Genomic DNA, 12,771 nt, shown 5'->3' with positions numbered 1-12,771 from the left:
AAAAATAACAGAAAATGGCCTGCAAAAATGTTTATGAAACAACGTCTTAGACAGCAGACTAATTACAATCTATCTTTAAACACGCATATAACAAATCCCTCCACAACACGCCCCCAGGCGCACATGGCAATGGAAATGGTGTCAGTCCAGTATAAATCTCTTTTGACTTATGAACGTGCCTCTGACCTTATTGCCATGACAACACTTTCTACAGGATGATAACATTGTGGCAACGCTGACACGTTATGACACAACAACGTGCAATAATACCACTTATAGCTTTTCTTTCTTTTCTTTTTTTCTCTTTCATTTTCTCTTCTTCTCGTTTCTGGTCCTTCAGGTGCTTTTTTTCCCCCTTTTTTCTTTTTAATGTAACCTGCATTTGCGCGTAAGAGAATTCAGTTGGGTGGAAAGGTCTGGGAGCTAGAGCGGGAAAACATTTTTGCAGTTGCTTTCAAAACAAGATTGATAAAAAGGTAGGTCAGAGCTCATCTTGGAGCATTTGTGCGTGTGTACATGTGTGTGAGTTTGTGTGTGTGTGTTTGAAATCAGTGTGTACACCCACGCACGCGTCCTAAAATAAATGCTTCTCCTTTCATACATGTGAGCACATTCAGCAGAAATGAACAAGGCATCTACCGCCTCCCCTTTCTCTTTTTTTTCCTCCTCCACTTTTAAAAATGTCAAAGGACAGCACATAAGGAAAAATAATAATGTATTGAGTAGGATTTAAATAGATATCTGTGGCTCTGATTGACTTATTGTTTTTCTCATCAAGTACTCTGAAGGTAACAATGATTTTCGGGTTTCTAGTTAGTGGTTAATTACAAAAAATACAGGGAAGGTATTTATAGGAAGCTGAAAGTGATGAGAGGTTGGCATGAGATTTGTTTTGGCGAAATGTGGTGGCATGTTGGCTGACAGTTGGCGGTGGCTTGTTATAGCACAAACAAACTGTACTAGAATGGCTATCGCAGATGGATTAAAAAGCAGATCATTTGCCAATAAGTCTATGATAAATGTTAACGGCAGAGTTATTTCGAATGGAATTAAATCTATAAGGTGAAAACAACAATTTTCATTTGTAGCAATGTGTAACGGCTGTATCAGGAAACCAAAAATGCCATAATTGCTTATTTTGAATTAGCAAGACAACTAAAACACAAAAGAACAATTCAGTATCCTGTATTTGGGTGCTCGGACGTTTGGTCGCCGGTCTTTTGGTCGCCGGTCAAATGATGATAAAGAGTTTATTGTTGAAGCCAGAGCTCAAAACTATATTCATGAGAGTTTAATATCTAAGAGAGAGAGTTTAATATCTAAGTACTGTTTAATCTCTAAGTACATTTGACCCGCGACCAAAAGGGACCAAAAGACCGGCGACCAAACATCCGGTTTGTACGCTGTACTTGTACTCCCTAACATTATTATTGACTATAAGCCGACTGTTCTCAAATCTTTCATCCTCATAGCAAAAATAAAAAACATCTAATGCCCTCTGAATCACACACTTTAAGCGAATTGCTGTTTATTTCTTGAAGCTTTATAATTAAGAGCCGTTAAGGAAAGGAACTTAACGAAGAAGCGTATAGTATATCATCCCGTCCCTGCCTATGGTACCTTGGTTCAATCCACGTTTGTATACTTTCCAAAATTTCAAAAGTCAGTCAAATCCTGAATGAAAAGCATGAGAGCGACCTGCCCAATTGGCTTTTTTTTTTTCACCCCTTCGCTTAATCCCGGCTCATTCGGGGCTCCGGTGAGTAACACTACACGGTGCCCACTTGACAAAATATGGCGAGTGAGGCATCAACGGACAGGAGTGAGTCAGAGGCGAGTCGAGAGAGGAGAAGTGCTGATGAATGCTTTGATGGCATACTGACCCACTAATGTTTGCAGCCGCCACTGGCTTCGCGTGGCCTCGTGAAACAGACTCGCGCTGATGCACGCCAATTAATCAGGCTTTTAACTGGACTACCAAGTCTCCTAATGAGGGAGATGGGTTTTTATATCCTCTTATTGTAAAAAAATGGTGATTATTCATTTGCTATTGTATGTCTTGTCTGTCTCATCGCAGTGTTAGTAGAGGTCAAGCGACAGAGGAAGTCATGGAAAGTCTGTACAGGAAGTTTAAAAGGACTTTCACGACGTTTTGCTTCTAGTTCTTGGAAATTTATTTTGGGGAGAGTTGGATTGAGTAACCGTTTAGAAACTGAAATGGTGAAGGATCACGGTAAGAGGTCTTTAACCTCTTATAACCTTGCGAATTACTGTAAAGCGACTAGCATGACTCGTTGGGGAGAGTTATAAGGGATATTAAATGCCTATATTGCCAAAATAAAAGAGGAATATATTAAACACTACTTTTAAGTGAGGTTTAGACTGAAAACCAAAGATTGGATTCGGGTTTCTGGCAAGAAAAAAAACAGAATATAAAAATGAAAAGCTGATTTTTTACTCTGTAGCTAAATATAAGGGCGCCCTCCAAAGCTCTTTCACTTTTACATTTGTTCATCTGTGAATTATTATTTGTATAATAGTCCTAAACAACAACAGCAATTAAAACATTACCGTTTATATTCACACATGACAGAGTTGATGTTCATTAAACTGTTTTTCATCGAGGTAAGGCAAGTGAGAATACATTCTCATTTCAAGGTAAAACAATGCAAAATAAAAGCAATTACATCCATAGACAAAAACAGCATCACATGATTAGGTTATACTATACCATATGAATATCATTGTTAAAAGATATTATTAAAAAAACTGCTTTGGTTTACAGTAAGGCTTTGTACTTAAATATGAGTACTAGTACTTACCAAAACTAAGTATTTATATTTGATTGTGTTTTTATAATCTTACAATTGTGGTTATGAAGAATTTGCTTTGTCAAGTATTGTGAAAAAACACCATTTTTGTCATGTAACACTTTTTTCTGAGCAGTTTTTTGATTTTCTAGAAATCCCACAACAGAATATGTAAAACCGACAGGTTTTTACGAGGAATGTTGCAGAATTTGCTTAAGAAATAGCGCCTATCCGGCCTAAAAACGCTAACATTGGCATCATCGGCAATGGGCATGAACGCACAAATGTGCTTGCACCCCCCCTGGCACACCCTCTGGGCTGGCACATGGATGGGAGATGGGGGGGGGGTTTGGAGACTAGGTGCCCAAAATGAGGCTGCAAATAGAGCGAGATGTGGCAAAATGGCTGCACCACAGTTCTACCATCCTTTGAGCATTACTTAAAAAAAAAAAAGACATATCTTTGCCTGGAGTCAACGACTAAGTATGCCACATGGAATAATTACTCTGCCAAAAATGAACATTTTTCCAAAACAGATTGTGGCAGGACGCCAAAATGATTCCTCGCCGGCTGTTTTAATTTGTGTGTCGTGCTCTCTTTTCGGATTTGCTATTATAGAAATTACTGTAAAAAGAAATGATAGATGGACAGTGAGATGTGTTGGCAGTCAGTAAAGGCAGAGAAAGGAGAAAAGGAGGGGTGTTGTGTGTTGACCTAATTCCATGCAAATGGCTGCTTGAGTGGCAGACATAAACGTTGGCGCTACACTGTACTTTTGTAATACCGGCGTCTGGGTTTAAGCCAGGTAGATTTTGTATTTTTAAAGTCTGGCTATCACCTCGAGGGGTACTGAAATACAGTTTTAATATTTTCAGATGATTAACAATTCATTTTCAATCCCTATGCTTTGTTATTGAGTCTAAACGTGTGAATGTAATATAACCAGATTTGACTTGTACAATAAAATCTCTCTGGAATCATATTTTACGACACTTCCGGCTCTGACCCACTTTTATTTTTATATTGCGACTTGTCACATGATAAAGACAACGAGTTTCGACTACTGTTTTCCATTCGATCATATGCTTTCTTATTTTTTTATTGTACAATTTCAATACTTATAGATCTGTGTGAGTCTTGATCATTAATTTTGACATAATCCTTGAAAGATTCCATCCTTTAATAGGCATGTAAAAAGACATGGTTTTAATCTATAGGTTTAGTAATGTTGTTTCCTTGATTGAGCTCAGGTATAGTAAAGGAATTAGCACTAAAATGCAATATGGTCAAGGGATTGGGATATTTCTTTTTTGCTGTTCTTTGTGTTTTTTTCTTAAAGTTTACACTATGCGATGCACTTTTATTTTCAATCTCAACAAAATAAACCTCAGCTAATCTTATTCAGGGCCCTGGTTGACTGCCAATGCTTTGACTAAGAAAATATAACAGTTCCTAAAGGAAAACAACTAAAGTAAAAACACAGTACTGTACAATTCCAGGATTAAAATATGATCACCATAAAAGCAATTGTGGAAGCAACTTTTACAACAACAAAATGGCAAAATAACAACTATCTTAGTCTTAACATAACCAATGGCGATTTACAACGACAAAGTGCTGATGAGCAATTCTAGAATAGTTCAGGAATGATCGGAATTCAGCGCGTGGCGTTATCAGACCACGCGATCGTCAACGACTTCTTCACCTAGACAATTCATTGGAAGGAAATACACAGGAGACCGATCTACTTTTCCACGTAACGCATAAGTCATCGTTCCGGCACTTTGCACAAACAACTCCTGTTCCTTAATATCATTAGCGTACCCGCTGGTTCAAATTATACTCAATCAATAGGTCTTGTTTATCTGGCATTGGCTTGCGAATCCACACATTGCCTTAACTTGCGTACTAAGTTGGTCCCGTTTCAGACTCAACTCCCCCCAAGGGCCAAGAGGAGGCAACATCAATGAAGGAATTGGGATCTGATAAACTAATTGACTCCCCGTCTCAATGAAAAGCCCGTTGGGATACAACTCGACGGCACCCGAGCGCCAAGCAGCCGTGAGGAGAATGTTAATGAATCGCCATTTTGCATGGGGCGTGGTGGGCCCAATAAGGTAAACATTTTCAGTGCTTTGGGTGCCAATTGCTATTTGTTATCACACAGCTGCTACACAATGTAGACGCCGGTAAACATTCCTGGAATCACGGGGCCTTTTTCTTTGGCAGGATTTTTTTTCCCCGCAAGGAAGGCAAGTGTATCACATGGAACACGAGGGAGAGCGTAAATTTCTCTGGCTCGTAAAATGCGGGTACAACGGTTGAAATATTGAATCCATATTGGCCCGCTTCGGATTTAAAAGACGGGTTGTTTGTGATATGTAATGCGGACCATATGGAACATGCAGAGACGCTATAATTGCATATCCCCCCGGGCTACAAAAAACAAGAAAAAAGTGGCATTTCATTGGGTATACCTGCGAGGTTTAATGAGCTCTGATATATAACTTTTAACCGACACACACACACACACAAAAAGGCCAAAGACCGGGATTGAATACCCTAAAAAAGGCTCCTTAACAAAAAAAATGGCTGTGTTAGGACCGACCGTATGCATGCATGTACATCTATGTGTATGTATATATGTACTTATATATGTGTATGTATTTATTTATATATTTATTCATGTATTTATTTATTAACTTACTTATGAACTATCTATTTAGGTCTATAATGTCTTTTTCTGTGTCTGTACTCTCGCCTGCTACTCTGACAACCAAATTTACCGAAAACGGGACGAATAAAAGTATCTAATCCAAATAAAATAAAAAAAACAAGTGTTTGTTTTTGAGAGAAGCAAGCAAATTGTGAGGGTGGGAAGAAATCTGAAGCAAAAGTGCACGTGGGAGTGCGGCGTGGAAACCAGTGCGGGAGATTGTGACGAAAGCAAAAGTGGCGCTACATGAATGTTTCACGAGACGTGCTTGAAGCCTGCTTGCATATTTACTGGATGGGCTGAGGTGTTATCCAAAGGTTTTGCGTCGTAGCTTCTCGTTTTGCTTCATGCACCACAATGAGGATCAAGTATATGTGCATCAGTGGGAGGAGAAGAAGAACAGTAAGTTTGGCCAATTGCTGTGTGGGATCACACCAACACACTTGACGGCAAATGCCAAAAAATACAAAATAAATTGCTTTTGAAAATGGAGTTTAAAGTCCCACAATTGTTGTCAACAAGGAATTGTTTGGAAGGCACTAGTGTGCTTGCATAAAAATCTGGGTTTAATATTCTCAGATGAAGATGAAGTTATTGATTGCTTGTCGAGTGGAGAGACATGAAAGTAAGATGTTTTCGATCTGATGTTAATGGAAGCTGAGATGCTTCTGTGTCGGGTACTCGCTTTTTTCTAACTCACTTGCGTCATGTTATGGTGATTTTGCCTTCAGTTTGAACTTGTCTGTCCCCGGAATCATCTTTTTCAGCACTTCCTCCTCTGACCCACTTTCCATCCCTCTTACCTTAGATCACACCATGGGTTTCAACTATGCAGAGGCAAACTTTGACATAAATTATTGCGCAGTTCCAATAGTTCCAATAAGTCTTAATTGTAAAAACCTATCATTTAATTAACATATAAAACTTTCTAACAGTAATTCTTTAAAACACAGAAATATTCAGCGTTTTCTCATCTATACATCCTATTAAAATTAATTTTCTCAATTATTTTTTACTATCCTTACTCAGCCACGTCATTTGAAAAATCCTATTTTTTGGCTTCGTAAAGGGGAGTCATAAAATATGCCAGAGTAAGCTCTTTAAAAAAAAAAAAGTAGTAACATTTTCAACATTTTTCTGCTTGAAAATATGATTTTATCCTCTTTGATATTGTTAAGCCACACACACACACACACACACATAAACACAAAAAAACTAGCAAAGCGCTATGGGCTAGTTTGTCAAAATGCTGATCCCCAACTAAGCAGACTGAGTGTGACTACTTTGCACATTCACCCCCTCTAGGTCTCTCCTCCTTTTCCCTCTTGGTGACCCCTTAAATGTTCTTGAAAAACCTCTGGCCAGAACCATTTTGGTGCGCATCCCATTTTCACAGCAGCTCGTGTCCGAAGTAAAGCGGCTTCTCGCTGCGTGACCTCGTCGTGCCTGCCTTCCCAGGTCTTAATCCTAATCAAGCATGTCTAGACCTCTCATTACCCACACATAATCGGGATGGGGGGGGAGAGAACAAGGATGGGACTGGGTGTGGGGGGCGTAAAGAGAATGTGGGAGATGGACTTTGCCAGGAGACAGTAGGATGCGGGGAAAAAGTGGCCCGGAGATTGACCCAGACATCAAAATGCACCTGTTTACTGGCTAAGCAGTGGTCGCTTTTGGAGAGGGTGGGCTGACAGATGTAGACTCTGGATTAGACTGGGAATTTTCATCCAAACTCATTTCCAAAGTCTCACAAATCAGGGAGGAGATATTAAGGCGGGGTCAGGGTATATTGAAAGGGAGGCATATTTCCTCCTACTTTTTTTTAATACTGCAACTATTTCACTGAGAATGTTTTTAATCCCAATGATGGGTTGAAAAATGTTGTTGTGGAGTTAAAGTGTTGTAGCAAATATGATCGGGGAGAAATAAGGGTTAGGATTTGTTTTTTTTTTGGTCAAATTAGACTATTAGTGAGGATATATGGCATTTAAAATTGGATGATTTCAATCCAATACACTGACTGCATTAGGAGTTGCTAATGGGATTATCCTAATAGATGTAGGTTTTTTTATATAAATAACTAGCCCATTGCATGATAAATGAGCTGCAGAAGCTAAAAATAAGTCATTCAGCTCTCCTAAATCGAGAAACGGGATGTTCCAGTTTTGCTGCAGGTGTTGAATTACAGTACAGTGGCATTCTGAAATTCAAATTAATAATAATAATAATAATCTGGTCTGGTAGACGCTATAATTAAGAGAGCAGAAGACAAATCAGGTTAGCAGAGCCTGTGTTTGGAAATGATTCTGATTGGTTTAGATGCCAATTGAAGGAAAACTGATGACGGCGAATCCAGAAATGATGTGAAGGGCTTTACAGTGACGAGCTCAATTCAACTACCACACACACACACACACATACATCCTGCTAAACCCATGCGACATGCTGAGATTAATGCACATGAATGGCAGAAAGCACAAACTAATGACATGACATTTCATGAGACAACAATTCCCATGTCCACAACTGTAGACTAATCCAGTGAGGCAGCTTGCAATTTACACTATCGTCCTGGTGACAGTACAACAATTGCACAATATTTATAAGTACCATACTAAGAAAATAATAAAACCTTGTCAATAAGTTCAAAAATCTAATTTAGAGTCCTGAAAAACATGATTTTGGTGAGATTTATCATACAACATTGACCACTTGACATTTGTCACTTGATTAAAGCCGTGTTTTGTTTTGAAAAATCTGCATATTAAAGGGCATGATAAAGTATTTGAGGCGGTCGGCCATATGCGAACCGACAACCGCACACCTCGCCATCAGACACCAATAAATTGCCTTCACCGAAAAGCTACACATTCACACTCTGTCCCCGTCGACATCTCACATACAGCACACTTCCACATCGCTACTCTCGAGCCACGAATGTAAGATAACAAGGACACGTTAATGTGTGCTAATGATGTCATTATCTTCTGATGAGTGCAAATGGAGCGAGAGACGCAACAGGGTGGAAGGTGGAGGTTTTCCCGGCACGTTTTTACACGCCTCAGAACATGTGTCGGGATAAAAACTGAGCTGAAAGTCATTTTTTCCCTCAAAATATCACTCTTAAAAACCAAATTACTTCTGCTTGACCTTTGACCCACGTCAGGTGACTCTGTATGAGATCCAAGCGGATTCGCCATGCGCAACACACTCCAAAATCCTCTCATCTCATTGACAGTTGCGGATGCTGAAGAACCCGTTGGCATTTTTTTTTAAGCGTTTATCGCAGGCGGCCACATGTTTCACAAGCTTGCATCATCAACTCCCACATGTGTGGGCCCGTACGCTCACTCCAACTCCAAAAGCCTTGGAACATTTATCCGACATACTGACGAGCGCCATGTGTTTTTTTTTTTAAGGATGTCGACGAGTGAGGTGGCGTTTGAAGATGACTGCAAACTGGCAATTCTGGCGGAAATTCAAAGTGCATTTATTGTACTTTGATTGACGGTTTTGAAGGCTAACAAAAGGGTGACGTCCATATAAAAAAAATAATAGATGAAAACATGGCAAAAAGAAAAACTAAATAGATTCCAGGATGGATTCAGAAGAACATTTATCATTGTGAAAACTCATAAACAGCATCCGTGGTTTGAAATATACAATCCTTGTCCTGTTTACATACTGCTTAAGTCATTGGAGGGTTATTCATTTATCAAGAAATGAAAATATTGTAGAGATTACAAGGTAAAAGTCCGTCAACTGTAGACAGGAACTTATCAGTCAGTTTTTACAGGTTACATGCAGTGCCATGTAAAAAAAGGAATATGCTGACAGTAAGGTAAAATATAATATACTGATACAATCGGTTTAAACTAGTAAAAAAACTTCAAAATACTATGATAGTGGATATTTTATAATCATAACTGATTATTTTTGAGCACCAACCAAGCAAGCCTCATCTGAAATGAGTCTACTTTCCAAAACTGCAAATATAAGGACAAACAAAGCACATTATTTAACAACAGTGGAATTTACAGGCCTATTCTTATCGAGACAACAACTCCCAAAGCTTCCTTTAAACTGCGGAGCATATTTACCGAAAGGTGAACTGAAACGACACCTGAAAAGGGGACTCTATCTTCTCATTAATAGCAACACCACTATAAATCACAGCCCAGTGGTTACCACACGGTTGGTTAGCCACTTGGGAACATGCCCAAAAATAGCCCATCGCTCGTAACAACAACGCTTCGTCGGGGGGAATCTTTTAATTGCAAGATGAGGCAGCAAAATAGGAATCGAACTCCCTCAATTCTTTATTCCTCACCACTAGCTGAGCTGTCACTTTACCCTGACGATTCTATTTCCCGCCATGTCCTCTCCCACCCTCCACTTTTATTCCACTTGATGAGTTTCCAGGCTGTCAGACGCTCTATCTCCACTCTCTATTTGCAAGCCAAACCCCCCCCCCCAACATCCCACCCCCAATGGTTCCTGCTCTTTCTCTATCATTTATAGAGCTGGCTCAGTGCTAAGAGTTTAGTTTTTTTTCCTTTTTCAGTTGGGTAGGAGGGGTGGGCAGCGGCAGTGGCGGCGTTGCACGTTTTCCAGCAAACTAAAATATTCATGCACAAGAGCCGGCGTTTTCACGTGTACGCACGGCGCTTCCCCTCCTCCAGCGCCTCCTCATGACTTTGTAGAAGGAAGAGCCTCGGGTAGCCAGCTCGACATCTTTGTGTACTTCTCTGCTCTGTTTGTACTCTAGCTCTACCCCCCCCCCCCTTCTATCTTTGCCAGGTGATGTGTGAAGCCCAGTCGTTAAATTGGGCTCCCAAAATAAGACTTGGCGCATCTATTACCCATGAACTCTTCTGCAGGCACTCAGACGACAAAAGTGAGGAAGTGGCATTTTTTTTAGGATCAACTAACCGTGCTTTTAAAGATAGGAAGTCTAATTAAGTCGAATAGTGGACTTGAGATATGTTTGATGCAGGTTTTACATGGTGTAATAGGGGTCTGAAGGGAACAGGTCCCCGAGTCGGTGCTTGGACGTTTGGTCGCCGGTTTTTTGGTCACCGGTCAAATGGTGACAGTTTAATATCTAAGTACTGTTTAATATTCAAGTACTGTTTAATATCAAAGTACTGTTTAATATCTAAGTACTGTTTAATATCAAAGTACTGTTTAATATCTAAGTACTGTTTAATATCCAAGTACTGTTTAATATCTAAGTACATTTGACCCGCGACCAAACGTCCGGTCACAGTCTGGTACTGAAATTTAAAAAAAAAAAAATAAAACCTATTTGAAAGTAGCATTTTTGCAAAACAAATTCCCATTTTTGGTCATGGAAATAAAGCGTAGAAATAAAAGTATCATAAATTACTGAGAGTGCTCTTTTATTGGCCATCTTTCCACATTAAGCCAGAATACTGTCAACTGGGAATTTCTCTTTTTTTCCCCATCCTCCATTTGAAAACTGAATGCATCTTCTTCTTTGACGCTTTCCCAACCATCTCCATTATGATTATTAATATTATTTTTTTGTTGTAACCTCTCCTAGCCTCTCATCCGCACCACCCCCCACCCCGCATCATCTCGTTGACCGGAGGCAACGTCCGTTACATGTATAGCCCAGTTGCTATGCGGGCACCATGACAACCGCCATGAATTCGGCATGGCGCTCACGTAGCCAGGCGGATGTGGGGCTTGTGTGTGGATGCGGCTTTTCAAATGGCGCTCACGTATCTCCAGGATGAAAACCTCTCCCGGGGGTTTTGGTATACATTCACTCAGGTTTTCCTCTTTTGATTTATTCAACAGGCCTCTCCATATGCGTGGATGATCACAATGAAATAGTATGTTTTTTTTTTACCTTGTATTCTATTCACATAGATATATGTAAGAGCTGTATTGAAATCATTCTATGAATTACCAAATTATGAGATGGACACACCCAGATATCAGCACATTCACAGAGAGATCATAAAATGAAAAACATGAGAGATTGAATTAATTATGCGATGCTATCTTGAACAAAAACAAGCTGCTGTATGTATTGCAAATTCTCCTGGGTGTAGCAGGACGGATTTTAAATGATTGTCTTTACGTGTGTGAGTTTTTATTCTTTTTAAATCCTGCAAGAAAAAGGTTGCTGGTGGAAAAATGGGGGTTTCGGCCCTGCCTGTTTGTTGCTGTGTTTACTTTGTACTCGAATTTTTCTTGATTATATAAAAGCTGTTTTTTGAGATTTTTGTGATCCCAGTTGTAAAGGGGAGAAATTTCAATTTTTTGGTTTCTGGTCCTGCAGCAACTTTAAGACAAAAATACTCACAAAACAAGATGTTCAGATTAGAGTTATTTTCCTGGAATGATTTATTAGCCCGACAAAGTTATTTTTAGAGGTATCTTTTAAGTAATTATTTTCTACAGATGCCAACAACAACAAAACAAAAAAGCTAACTTTTGACGTTATAATTGCCAAGCAGACGAGACACTAATAAGGTTCTATTTGCATTACTACATGCAAACTATCAGGACAATTTCCACCAAAATCTGTGTAAAACCCATTAAATTACCAGCAAATGAAATAAAATTGTCCTTAACTGTAATTTTTTTGTACTTTAAAACATGAAATCTCCTTTCCAGACATATGGAAAACAATCCTAGTCCAAATATACGATATAGCCCCATTAACTAGCATCCTTTCAGTATTTGTTGTTTACATCACGCGGTTTTCCTATCCCATAATATTTGACTGGAGGCAACAATCACTTCCCATACAGAAAAAACATTTCTTTGCCGTCTGTCAGATGGAAAAGCAGCCAAATCTTACTCCGTACATCCACGTCTGCCTTCAAAGCGCTACTTTCACCTTCTGACGCCCTCTTACCATTCATACACAAGCGCAAGTTTGACAAAGAAATGCCTTTGGCTTTACTTTGTCATTATCAAATGACAAATGACCTCGCAAAATTAAAACGGAATGTGTTGTTCAAAGCGGGAAGGAATCGGCCCCTGCGAGCATTCCGTCAAGGTCACAAAGTTTAGATGGATGGAAGGGACACAAAACCAGACAGGCATGTGGGGGGGCTTTGGATCTTTTATCTTCCCTCAACCCCTTAACTTTGTATTTATTCACAGCAGCGTGCAAATTAAATGTAATGTTCTTATCTTTGAACTCTTAACATACTGTAACAGCCTTTTGCTAAATGTGTCATCCCCTTTTGAATGGAATCTTTG

Source organism: Stigmatopora nigra, chromosome 21, assembly GCF_051989575.1.
Source record: "Stigmatopora nigra isolate UIUO_SnigA chromosome 21, RoL_Snig_1.1, whole genome shotgun sequence".
In the NCBI taxonomy this organism is placed as follows: Eukaryota; Metazoa; Chordata; class Actinopteri; order Syngnathiformes; family Syngnathidae; genus Stigmatopora; species Stigmatopora nigra.
The sequence above is the reverse complement of the archived record's forward strand: the minus strand, read 5'-3'. Positions refer to the sequence as shown.